The sequence below is a fragment of the Passer domesticus genome, chromosome 6 (assembly GCF_036417665.1).
Source record: "Passer domesticus isolate bPasDom1 chromosome 6, bPasDom1.hap1, whole genome shotgun sequence".
NCBI lineage: Eukaryota > Metazoa > Chordata > Aves > Passeriformes > Passeridae > Passer > Passer domesticus.
In genome coordinates, this window is record NC_087479.1 from 32,276,909 (window position 1) to 32,289,719 (window position 12,811).

General features: G+C 41.3%; 2 long non-coding RNA genes across 2 annotated transcripts in view; one reads left to right on the forward strand and one right to left on the reverse strand.

The window, feature by feature from the left end:
- LOC135303024 (uncharacterized) overlaps positions 1 to 5,573 on the forward strand; it is a 313,352-nt gene extending 307,779 nt beyond the window's left edge. Inside the window, exon 7 of the long non-coding RNA XR_010364564.1 lies at positions 1,942 to 5,573. This is a non-coding gene — a long non-coding RNA (uncharacterized LOC135303024). The remainder of the gene's footprint in view (positions 1 to 1,941) is intronic.
- Positions 3,980 to 12,518, reverse strand: LOC135303026 (uncharacterized). The gene is made up of 2 exons (XR_010364568.1): positions 10,818 to 12,518; positions 3,980 to 6,106 (listed from the first exon to the last, which is right to left on the reverse strand). It is a non-coding gene; the product is annotated as an uncharacterized LOC135303026 (long non-coding RNA).
- Positions 12,519 to 12,811: the final 293 nt, after the last annotated feature.

Consider the following 12,811-nt stretch of genomic DNA (forward strand, 5'->3'; position numbering starts at 1 on the left):
GCTCAATTTACTAACGGCAACAAAACCCAATTAATGATTGAATTTGTGCCAACATGAAAATCTGGGTTGGTTGAGGGTTTTTGTAGAAAAAAACTGTTAATGATTTCATATGACTGCAGAGTCTTGATCTTTGCAGATACATTTACCCCTCAAACAAATTATCAGAGACGGTACCATATTCTAAACCAGACAGGAGAAAAAAAAATTTAGAAGACCACCATCAGAGGAAAAATTACCAGTATTGTTCTCCAGCAAGAGAGCAACTGTTCATTTTTCTGGCCATTGCAACACACAAATAACCACTACTCTTCAGATGATATGACACACTCATTCTAACAGTGATTCTCCTCCCATCTCAAGAGGATTATTTAGTATTTCTTTCTGAGGTCTTTTACAAAACCAAATATGTGTTCCTATTCTGCACATCCTGAGTGCTGATCCCAAACACTTTTGCTAAAAAAGTGTGTTCTAGTGTATGTTCTTTTGCATGAATAATTTGTACAGTAATCTACTTTCCTTTCCCCACATGATTGGATTAAAGTTTTATGGGGCACAGGGTAAAACCAAACAATAAGAATAATCTTATTGTCATCGTCACCAAGTTTCACAGCAATTCTGTTCTCATGTTTTCCTCATTCCATCATTTTCCTCCTCCCTTTTTTAGACAATTAATTTCTCAACTTGCTGTCCCTCAGTCTGAAGTCTTCCCTGCTGCTCACATGAAACAGTGTAAGTTACTGACTGTTGAAAACTTCAGCTGAAATGCAGCCAGGTCAAGATGAGGTTATATAAAAGTTTAAAAGCAACATTTTTAGGTCACATTCTCAGCAGCGCAGATTCCAAATGTTTCAGTAAGCAGACTGCACTTAACACTCTAGCTGACAGTATTCATTAAATTAATACTGTGCCTACAGACAGTTCATAAAGTGCATTTTTACCACGCACACCCTGTAAGCACATGCTGTACTTGTACCATTCTCAGACTACCTATACAGCCAGGCATTTATTTGTACTCAGGAACAGAAAGGAAGAAAGTTTAAAGTAGTTGTTTTTCCCAAAATAATTTAATGAAAAAACTATGGCTTTTCTTTTCCTCTCTATGTGAAGATTAGCTATTTTTTGAAATTACGAACAAAATTAAAAGCCTAGTCATTCTAAATTTTTTATACTGTCCATGCTTATTTTCCTTTCCTAATACCACTGCATGTGCCAACTCTCACCACTGTGAAGAATCTCCACTTCTCAAAACTTCAGTTTTGATTTTTTTCTTTAGTAAAATGGCCTTTACAGTATTTTGGTTATGCATTCTTATGACTAGAGATTTATTTGAACATTTTAGATGTGAAACCTCTTTGAAACTCTTGGGAATGTATTCTGTTTGGTTGCAAATCCTGAGAAAATATGTATTTCTTCATAGTTTCAATAAATTGAGTCTAGGACTGCAGGCATGAATGGAGCAGAAAAGAGTAATTTAGAACTGTAACAATACAGTTCTAAAAGAAGGGCAAAACCTATCTGTCAGAAAAAAAATCACTACATTTTCCTTGTGCATTTCCTTAAATTATTTTGAAGCACTTTTCTAGTGAACTAGTACAACACATTACCTCCTATTTCCTTCTGGCGTCTGACTGAAATGCATAAATTAAAGTCTGGTGGAATCTATCTAAGCAATGTATTATTTGACAGAGATATAATTTTTTTAATGCTCTAAATTCATAACAGTATTGTACCTTTGATATGCTGTATTTATTTCATAGCTATCCTACCATTTGTGGTGTGGACATCATTGATGGGTGATCTGAGGAATGAAAAATTGATTTGACTTCTACAGGGCAATCAAAGCAAGTGAAGAACAAGGGCCAAATAGGAAGGCTGTTCATCCTTTGTACTCCCACCAAGTGTACTTATAAATGTTCTCTTCCTTTCCTTTTTCCCTTCCAGGTTCAAGTTTTTCACTTCCTACTTGACTCTACAGTTACCCATCTTTATGTTGAAGCCTCTGTGGTTGTTTTGTTGCTAGACAAGTTTACATTTTGATAATTGCTTATGCAGAATTATACAAGCTGGGAAGGCAAAGTATCAAGAACAAAACCAACATTCCACAACAGGGTGAGCTTCCAACTGTTGAAATAACAATGGTAATTAAAAAGGAGTTTTGCAATTATAAAATTGCTTTAGTTATAAAAAGGAAATAAATGAAGATATTCATGGTGTCGCTAACATCCTTGCATGATGAAACAACTACAAACTAGTGTCTTTAAAGCATCATTTACAGGAGAAAGAAATAAGCCAACAAATTTTAAAAGCAGGTGGATTACCATACATCAGCTAGCATTCCCTCCATAAACATATCAATATATGTATTATAAACCCTGTCAGAATTTCCTTTTGGTGGTCAGAATTGATATGCCAACTAAAAACCCCATAACCTTTATATACACACTTTCTGAATTTTGTTTTATGTATTCAGTTATACAGTCCTCTTTAACCTATTAATATGATACTATCCTGTTTATATATGAAGAAGTTCAAGACACAGGATATCTCTTTTGAATGAAGAAGACTTGTGTTTCCTCTCCATCAAAACATGATGTGGCTACCAATATTCCCCTTATTGAGAATGTTCTTAAAGAAGAGCCAGAGTGTTTTGACTGAAATCTACTAGACATGAAAAATATGCGGATCATAATGCAGTCAACAGCAGCTAGCTCATTCAGGGCTAGGTCCCAAAATCATGGTCATAACTGGGACAGCAACCTCTGACTACTGGCACATTCTAATCTGTTAAAGCTAACCCTCTCTCACAACCTTATGGTCAGGCATGTTGGGGTGCAGAAAACCACGCAGAAAGTCTTGTTTCTAGTTTAAGTTAATAAATTTAAATGCTTGCCTCCAAAATCATGACCTGCACTGCCTGGAAAATTGCTCCACAAACACCCCATTCCTTAACGTATTATAGGCAATGGGGATTGGATTTAGCCTTTTTTTTTTCTTTTTTCCCCTTCAGCCTACATGGGCTACCTGACCTCAAATAACACCTTCCAACAAAAAAAAAAGAAAGTTGCCTACTTTTTCATGCCAATCCACATACCACATTCCACTGCCTTTTTAGTTTCTAACTCCTGAAAGCTCTATTAAAAATGTCTTCCTACTTGTTCGTAGAATGGCTGTTTTGTGTGGGGTATCACTGGCTCAGAAATAAGACCTCAAACACAAAGCAACATAGAGTGATTTATTCAGCAACACAGGAGCAAGTTTCTAGCATATGATGAACTGAAAAACTACATGCAGAGTTATGAACTCCAGAAACAAAATATCTTCCTGATTTTTTTGTCTATTTTTATCTAAAAGCAGAAATACTGTTTATCTCTGCCTGAGGATGTATACATTATTAAATGCAAAATGCATATACTTTACCTGCTTATGTTTCTACAAGTGAATTGGAGGCTGTACTTTTTCCTGGCTTTGGTGTCTATTGGTCATACTCTGAAACATGTTCTAGCAGTTTCAGTTTTCTTGCACCTGTATGTTGAATACTATCCTGTCTTTAGCATGATAAAATAGTTGTTCAGAGCTACAAAGCCAGCATTTGTTTTTTTAGGCCTCTTTAGCATACAGAGCATGTTTGCAGGAAGAGCCATAAGAGGAGAATACACACACTGAAATTCACACTTTCTCAGAGATAAACTTTGTAAAGTTGGAGTGTTGTTTCTCAATCAGTAATTTAGCGGTGAAAGAGAAAAGCAGAAAGATAGAATCCACAGTGTCCAGAAAGCACAGGTACTTTGGATTAAGAATGGTATCATTTAAATCAGTACATGCTTGAGAATGTGTGCAAAGACATTGGATGTGCACAATTGCATACAGTGGTCAGCAATCTAAAGGAGATTCTGCATTGATGAATTATACTTTCAGTAAGTACATTTGGCACCACTTTGCACTGGGAAACTACAGGTAGTTAAAAATTTCTGAGAGAAAATTGCAGCTGGTATCCTCAAATCTTTAATTTTATCAACAAAAAATGTTAGGCTGCCAATGTGAGGCAGTACAGTGCTTTGTCTACCTGTTGAGGAAAAGACTGAAAACAAAGATTCAGTGTTTGTCTGAATGAACAATGGAGATAGTCTTGCATTAACTCTAGCCACAGACTGAGCCAGCTAGGCATGCACAGCTGTGGTACAGAGAGGCTGCCGGTTAGTGCTGTGCCGGAGCTAAGCATAGCTGCAAGGCTGTATATTTTACTTCAGACCTGTTGCCAAGACATAAGATAGTATGTACTCCTAGATACAGACACTCAAATTACATTCCAGCTTATGCCTTGTTTATGCCTTGGCTTGATGTTTTCAGATAGGTTCCTTTGGACAAAATTTTCCAAACGGCCTTCAAGTTTGGACGCCTTTACCATTGCAGGAAATCAGACATTCTTAGGAAGCAAATAGTTTACATTTGGCCAATACATCCAAGGCTGTTCTGCAGGGACACCAAATTTAGACTTGCAGTTTTTAAAAATCTTACTGTCAAGGCCTTCCTTCATGCCTCTGTTTTCCAGCCCCGTAATTGAATAATATAAGTCTACAAATATTTGAAGAATATTCTTGAGTACTTCTGTAATAAATGCTCTAATACTGACAGTAACCACCAAGACTTGCTGGCTTGCTCTGTGCAGTTATAACAGATTCTTGGTCTTCACTTACCTTAGCAAACTTGCCTTAAACCATGTTAAGATGCAAAATGCTCTACCTTATAAACAGTCTTGTATACAAAAAACTAAGTTGAAATTCATCACAGCGAAGACCAGCTCCTGTATATATGAACAAGAAGTTAAATATAATGCAAAAATAACTGGCAAGACAATAAAAAACATTGACAGGACTGGAGGCCTGTATTAAACCGCAGGCAGCATAAAAATTAATGCTATGACACTTTGCAAAACTAACATCTAAGGAAAGAAAGAGGAGACCACTGCCATGCCAATACATGCTACCAGAAATATTCTATACATAAGAGACTAATTTTTTTCCCTAAGTCTTATTAGGGCTTTAGATGGAGAATTGCATTGCATAAGAGTTTTTATAACCATGCTTTTCAAAAAAGCTAAAGAAAAGCTGGAAAAAGTCCAAAGTGGAGATGAAGAGGTTCAGAAAATATGAACTATGAAGAGAGATTAAAGAAATTGGCTTTGTTTAGTCTAGAAGACTGAGGAAAGACATGATAGGAGTCTTTCATGTGTACAAGATTGCTTGCAAGGGGACAGCAACCAATCTGTATGCCTCCTGAAGGAAGGACAAGAACAAATCAGAGTAATTTCCAATACAGAAAACTGTACTGCGAACAGAAGCAACTCTACAAGAAGAGAGGTGTAAGCAAGCTGCATGGGGAAGCTGTGGAACTAAACTGAACAAAAGGTTTACAAAAATATGTTGGACAATTGGAAATAGTCTGCTGTACTTGAGCATCTTTAAGCTCTCTTTAAGTACTGGAAGGAGTTATGAGGTCTCCTTGGAGCCAACTCTTCTCCAGGACAAACATGCCAACTCTCAGCCTGTTTACATAGGAGAGGTGCTCCAGCCCTCGCATCATCTTCATGACCCGCCTCTGGGCTTCCTCCGGCAGGTCCACAAACTACTTATGCTGGAAGTACCGGAGCTGGACACAGTATTTGGTCGGATCTCACAAGGGCAGAGCAGAGATGAGGAAACTCCTCCCTCAACCTGCTGACCATGTTTCTCTTGATGCAGCCCAGGATGTGACTGGCTCTCTGGGTTGCAAGTGCACATCGGTGGGTCATGCTGAGCTTCTCAGCCATCAACACTCCCAAGTCCTTCTCCTCAGGATTACTTTCAATCTGTCCTCTGCCCAACCTGCATTCATGCTTGGGATTGCGCTAAAACTGGTGCAGGACCTTGCACCTGGCCTTGTTGAACTTCATGAGGGTTGCATAGGCCAACCTTACAAGTTTGTCAAGATCCCTCCGAGTGGCATCCCAATTTGGATCGTCTTTCTTTACTCAGATGCCAATTTTCATAAGACCTGGTAGAACTTCCTTTAAAATGCTGCTCCTCTGCTGAATTTGTGTGACTGTACTTGAAAACTGTTTTAAAGTTATCTGGGGAGTAGGAAGAGAGTAATTTGTTACACAGACATATACAAACAGACACAGAGCATAATCACAGATGTCTCATCTGCTTGCAAAATTTGGCTAAAAAAAAATCTACCCCCATTCAAATCATAGACAAAGTAATTTTTTATGTATACATTCTCAGTTCCTAGGAACTATTTTCACTGATGTGTTTGTTAGGTTAAAGTGCTTGCTAAAAAAGTAAGGCTACTAAAAGAAGGCTGTACAGGCTACTACTAGGCTGTAACTTCAAGGCCCATGTGTCCCAGAGTAATTTCCTAGAGAACTTCCAAATATTGAGTGAAAGTATGCCTAGGCTGAACTGTTGCAGAGCACTGCTTGTGCTTTCATTCTATTTTGGAGGCCAAGTCTGAAGCCTCAAAAGGGCCATAAGAATTATTCCTCAGTAAGGATCAAATTATTTGATGTCTCTAATGTTACTGGAGCTGTCAGACTGTCCTATTTCAGATATTATAAGAGGTTTTATTTCAGAGAATGTCAAGGTGTCTGGATAGTGGAAAATATTAGTTTTATACTTTCAGGGGAAAGAGGGAAGTATGTGCTACACATCAGACTTCTTCAGTCCTGCATGACTCTCTTCAGAACAGCTTACTCTACTCCATGTGCTGTGCAACTTGGCAATACTATAGTATCAAGCAAACTGCAACTTTCTCAAAATTTCCTTCCATTCCCAACAGTTAAAGTAATTAAAGTGACACAATTTGAGAGACAACTGTAATTGATATAGATATAATGCTATATGTGATTTGAATTTATTAAGCATGAGTCACAGCAGGCTGTATTTCTGTCATGGATTAACCCAGCAGGCACCTTAACACCACACAACACTCACTCCCCCCATCAGTGGGATGGGGTAGAGAAGCAGAAGAAAAACAAATAAAATCTATGAGTTAAGATAAAGACTAAAAGGACAGGAAAAGAAAGGAGAAATAATAACAACAATACTGCTATTTGTTATTACTTTTGTAAGAATTAAAATATACAATGATGCCCAATGTAATTGCTTACCACTCACTGACCAATGCCCGGCCAGTTCCCAAACAGTGAGACACCATTCCCATGCCAATTCCCCAGTTTTACCATAAAGCATGACACCACATAGTATGGAGCATTCCCCTGGCCAGTTAGTGCCAGCTGTCCTGGCTGTATCCCTTTCCAGCTTTTCATCCCCCCCAGACTACTCACTGGTAGAGTGGGGTGAGAAGCTGAAAAGTCTTTGGCTCAATATAAATACTACCTAGCAACAGCTAAAACAGCAGGGTGTCATCAACATTATTCTCATCCTAATTTCAAAACACACCACTGTACCAGCTAATAGGAAGAAATTAACTCTGTCCCAGACAAAATCAGGATAACTTCTAATAAAGCCATGTAAGAACCTGATTCTGTAGAATTTTTGACTTTGTGTAAGCAGGTCAACAGGGCTAATTATGTATCTGAAATCTACAGGAATGGGAAAGGCTTTGCAGTATTCAACACAGCAATTATGACTTCTGGGATAAAGAAAAGGCTAGACATAATATGTACCCATACTTTCTATGCACTTTTCACCTCATGTATATACATTATGTGGCTTTCAGTTCCACTAAGGAGCAGACTGCTTGGGAGTTTCAGCTGGGGTGTGTCAAGGAGTCTTAGTCATAAATTTCATAGATCATTTTATTTGCTCAAAATAATCTCTTGGCAAGACATCTTACTTCCCTGCCCCCAAGGCATTGTTTGCAATAAAAGCCTGAAAATAACTATACCAGGCAATTTTGTTATTCAGTCTCCTTCTTCAAGATGAAATGGAATCTCTTTGTCTGTGTTCTTCCTAATGTGCTGCTGCATCAAACTGCACAGAAACTTGTGCAGAATAAGGGAATGACCAAATGCCAGTATTTATTTTACAGCTCAGTTGTGAAGTTCATCCTTTGTCTAAATCTTAACTCTAGACCAAGTTCCTAAGACAGACTGTAATACAGATAGATTGCACTAACAGTTTTTGTGCAAGTAGAGAAAAAGCAGAGAACTACACATATTGCGATAAAACAGAGAGGACACTGGAAATTACCAACCAGGCTTTCTATTTTATATTTCTCTGTCCCTTCTAGCCACTCCATTTTAAGCAACTGGCCTTTAAGAAACTCCAGGCACACCATTTCCTAGCACAAAGTTAATCTTCCCTCTCATAAGCACATTACTGTTTATTCATCAATTCTCTTAGTTATTTTAAACACATATCTTTCAAGTTATGTAATGACAGAACAGTACTTTTTTAATATACAAGTTATTTGTTTTTTCTACCACATGACTGCCAGCAACACCCAGCTATGTATTGCACAGATCTTTCAATGCTTTTTTTCCTGATGATTGGAAGATATTATGCAATATTAAGTAATTAACAGCATTTTTAAGAGTGTTCTATTGGATCTGCAAATAATTGATTGCTTCTGCCTAATTAAAAGAAGGAAAGAAGAGGGTAAAGATTTGTATGTGATATGGTATTTTGCTCAAGTGAGGTTTCATGTTGTGGCAAAATGTGTATGTTCTGTCTTGCACATAATCAATCCTGCCTGATTGTGTCATATGAAGTTAATGGAGACAGGAGATGCTCTGATAGGTAACAAAAAGTTAAATCTCTTTTTCACTTTGTCTGTGATTATGTTGTGAGGAATATAAGCTCTGCAGCTGCCTGTTTACAACTCACAAAAACACACTGGGACACAGATTGCTAATGGATGTAAATGAACAGCTCTCTTTCAATTCAGAGGATCAAAGATCCCAGTATATAAATGCACAAACATGTACTTATGGTCACCTCTGCTGAATAAAACATCTGAAAACGCAGGTCCACAAGTATGTCCACAAGAATTCTAATGAAAACCAAGGAAACTCTACCATGTGCTTGAATTTGAATACATGCTCTAATGATTCACTGACTAGAAATATTTCACTGAGGCAGAGACTACATGCATATATCTACAGTTACTTCTCATCTGCTACTTACAAAAGAAGTACATGAAAAAGCCTTTTGATACAGAATACTAGGGTTTTCCTCTTTATGCCCGCACAGACAAAAGAAACCAACTTGGTTTTAGTTTCAGGAATAGAGTTCAGGAGTGTTTTTTGGTTAATGATGCAAATTCTAAATATTTCTTTAAAATAAATGTTTTCTACTTCTAGGGGGAAAAAGGCTTAAAAATTACTGAATGGCTTCACTTTTTCTGAAGAAAAAAGTGCTACTGGCCTTACATTGGTACAAAACTATATGCAACTCTGCAACAAAATTTTATCTCTCGGTCAATCCCTTTAAAGTATATTCTTCTCTTTAAATTGTAGTACATTTTGAAAACCCCAAAATCTGACTCTTAGTAAACAAACGTGCTGCACACCCATACAGTTGAGAAGAAATTAAAACACTTCTGTTTTTTTTAAGGGGTAAGGGCTCAGCTCAATGAGGTAGATATCCATTAATCAGACACTGCAATTCCCCACACTTTTTTTGGTATGGGAGAAGGTCTAATTTTGATGGAAGATCTTCAAAAACCAAAAACAGCCAATCTGCCTTGTGCATGCAGGCAGATTACAGCTGTGATTAGCACACAGAATATGCCAGGAAAAAAAAAAAAAGAAAGAAAGAACAATAAGCAAGGTATTCTTGTCAAGAACATAAGCACCAAAGTATTTTTTTTACTCCAAATTATATGGAATGACTCTTTCACAGATATGGCACAGATTTGCCAAACAGCAATGTCCTGGATTCTACCCCAGGGGGAAAGGTTATGCCCTGCATTGAAATCCACACTCCCCCAGCAGCTATCTACCTCCCCTTGGTAGGCAACCATTAGCCTCCTTACTGTCAGGACAATACACATCAACAGAGGGCAGCCCACAGAAAGTCATAAATGGCGAGATCCTTCTCATCTGACTTTAGCCACTGTCCTAGTTTCAGCCAGGACAGGGTTAATTCTTTACAGTAGCTAGAAGGGAGGGTGGCCAGACCCTTATGTTATTCAATACCATCTCACATCAATTTCCAGGGACTGGATTGCCCTCAGAGGGAGAAATTGTGGTGGGCAAAACACTCCAGTATTGCTTTACTTTCCCTCTATCATGGGCAGGTACACCTCCCACTAGACTGAGTTGCTCAGAGCCCCATCCGGCCTCGCCTTACAGAGATGGAATAAAGAATTTCATCCTGGTATCTACTCTCTTTCAGTGCAAAGGCATTACCCCTTTTCCTGCCCCTACATGCCCTTGTAAAAAGTTCCTCTCCAGCTCTCTTGTAGGCTCCCTTCAGGTAGTGAAAGGCCACAATAAAGTCAATCCACAGCCTTCTACAGGCTGAACAATCCCAATTCTTTAAGCCTTTCCTTGTGGGAGAGGTGCTCCATCCCTCTAATCAACTTGGTGGCCCTCCTCTGGAGTCACTCCAGCATGTCCATGTCCTCCCAGACCTGATGCAGCCCTGCAGTGGGGTCTCAGCAGAGCAGAGCAGAGGGGCAGAATCCCCTCCCTCCCCTGCTGCCCACACTGCTTTGGATGCAGCCCAGGACACGTTTGGCTCTCTGGGCTGGGAGTGCCCATGGCTGGGTCATGTCCAGCCTCTCACCCACCAGCACCCCAAGTCCTTCTGGGCAGGGCTGCTCCCGACCTGCTCATCCCCAGCCTGTGCTGATACTGGGGCTTGCCTGACCTGGGTGCACCACGCTGCACTTGGCCTTGTTAAATCTCGTGAGATTTCCATGGACTGGTTCCTGAGCTTGTCCCAGTCCATCTGGATCGTATTGCATTCTTCAGGTGTGTCAACTCCACCACTCAGCTTGGTGTCATCTGCAAACTTGATGATCCCTTCACCTATGTAACTGAGAAAGACATTGAATAGAACTGGTCCCAGTACAGACCCCTGAGAGACTCGTGTCCATCAGGACTCGGAGCCCTTAACCACCACCCACTGGATGTGACCAACCAATTACTTATCCAGCAAACAGTTAACAGATAAGCTGTTCTTTTTTGTACCATTACAGTTACAGAAGTGAAATACTCTGTGATATATGATACTGAATTCACTGTGCTCCTCAGCTTTATGCTGAGAATACTGATTGCAAGAAGGGGGAAAAATTATCTCAACTAGCATAAAGAGTTAAACCAATACAGGTTAGAGCAGTCCATGTATCTTTGCTCTTGCTGATCTTTTAGGGTTTTTTTACTGGCACAACTCTCATCATCATCATCATTTCTCTTCTCTCTGTTCTTTATCTTGAGACAGTTGAGGTTTTTCTTCTATGAATCACTGTACAGTAAAGAGGCCTACTTCAGACGGTATACTCTATCTTCTAAGTTAAAAAGGCAGACAATAATTTTGGCTTTGCCCTAATATACACAATTCTGAAGCTATCTCATTCTTTGGGTCAAGAATTTCCCAGAGCATTTCCTAGGATAATCCGTAGTGCAGTAATTCCTCCTCATACATTAGCCAGCACAATTGTGTGATGCATTTTACACAGTTCAGAGTCCAGCTCAGTCACTGCTCACTCCAATTTTCCCTCACCACACACGCAATTGCCTGACTAGGTCCTTCTCGTTCACTGACACTCCACTTTCCATGGGAGCACATGCCAAGCATACAAGAGCCAGGGAATGCAGAGGAATTAACCATTTTTGGAATTCAATTACTTCAAAGCTGTTTCACACGCTCAAGTCACTTTTGGTCATTCAGAATATGACATGATGTAAGGAGCCTACCTTTTAACCTTTCGATTTCCTGTTACCTGGAATTCATACTACGTGGGAAATGCTTAGCTGAAGTAGTGCTAGTCAGTTTGTTCATTAAACAAAGCTGCTATGGGAGAGTCTCAGCTGCACTACAGCGATAGTCATTTCATTCCTAAGGCCAACTTGTTTGAGGGTCATCCCCATACACTTTTCCCCAGTGACAAGGAGCGGAAAGGAGACAGCAGGTCCCGGCTGCTCCAGCCTGCCGTCCTCTGTCCTCTCTGCCCCCACAGGGCCCGGCTCTACCAAGGCTGGGCAGGAAGGGCTGACGAGAATTCACGCTATTGCCCTTTTGTGAACCCAGTGTCCTGTGTGCTGTGTATTGGAACCAGTGGGCAGGCAGAGAAGGTCTCATTAAGTGAACTGCGTTAATTAAGCGAAGGATGCTTTCAGCAGAGCAGGGCAGCCGGAGGCAGTGGCGTCTGGGCGCCCCTCTGCTCCAGGGCCCCGCCAGGTGCGGGTGGCGGGTCGCGCCCCCAGCGCTCTCCCCGCGCCGGTGCGCGGCCGGCCCCGGCGTCGGAGAGCAGGGCCGGCACGCCGAGCGGGCGGCGGGTCAGGCGGGAGCGGCTGCCAGGCGCGGTTCACGGCCGGCTGAGGGAACGAGGGCCCCCGGCGGCCTCGCCGCGGCTCCCGCTGCCGGCGGGGAAGGCGACGGGAGCGGGCGGCGCGTGGGGCCGCGGGCGGCGCGGCAGGCCCCGAGGGGCCAGCGCCCCCTCGCGGCGCGGCCGGGCGGCAGCGGCCCCGCGCCCGCCCGCTCCCCCGGCCCGCGGGCGCGCCCGCCCCCGCCCCCCGGCCCCTGCGGAAAGTTGTCCCTGGCCCCGGAGCCACCCGGCTCCCGCCTCCCGCTTCCTGCCCCGCCGCCGCCGATTGGCCCGCCGTGCGCCCAGGAATGCGAGCCATCCCTTTATAGCCGGG